The following is a 561-nucleotide window of genomic DNA, read 5'->3' on the forward strand; positions in this document are numbered from 1 at the left end:
ACATCGCAGAACAGCCAAAGGAAGCAACGTTTGAAAATCCCAAATATGAGCGTCGCGTAACAGTGTGAAGGAGGTGGGGTTTCCTCACACATAATGTTTAAGCACCAGCTGTGACCCTTGGCACAGTAGATGGAGAGGCAGTGCCGTTAGCAGCTTAATAACGTGCCTGACTGTGAGCTCAATCGCGAGCTCTCTCAAGGCAGCACAGGACAACACAGGAGAGAAGACAGCAGAGCAGAGCAGAGCAGAGCAGAGCAATGCCTCGCGGTGACACTGTGGACACACAGCTTTCTGTGGCAGTGGATCATTCTTTCACAAACAGGTAAATTATGATCACTTAACCTTCTTTCTAATGTTTATTGTGGCGAAGAGGTTGATGTATGTGGATGTATTTGTCAATGTGCATGTATGTGTGTGTATGTGTGGGCAGTAAATATACAGACAGGGTGAGGAGCTTAGGAATCTGAATGTTAAACCATATTTTACAAAATGTCACAAAAAACAGCTTCCGACTGACGATTGGGATGTGGAGAATTCAACTAATTGATCCTATTATCAAGA

General features: G+C 44.7%; 1 protein-coding gene across 1 annotated transcript in view; it reads left to right on the forward strand.

Moving 5' to 3' along the window:
• Nucleotides 1-561, forward strand: part of tmcc3 (transmembrane and coiled-coil domain family 3) — a 33775-nt gene continuing 33214 nt past the window's right edge. Inside the window, exon 1 of the mRNA XM_042335163.1 lies at nt 1-322. The gene's annotated coding sequence lies outside the window, so the exon portion shown is untranslated. The remainder of the gene's footprint in view (nt 323-561) is intronic.

Source organism: Callorhinchus milii, unplaced genomic scaffold, assembly GCF_018977255.1.
Source record: "Callorhinchus milii isolate IMCB2004 unplaced genomic scaffold, IMCB_Cmil_1.0 Scaffold5, whole genome shotgun sequence".
NCBI lineage: Eukaryota > Metazoa > Chordata > Chondrichthyes > Chimaeriformes > Callorhinchidae > Callorhinchus > Callorhinchus milii.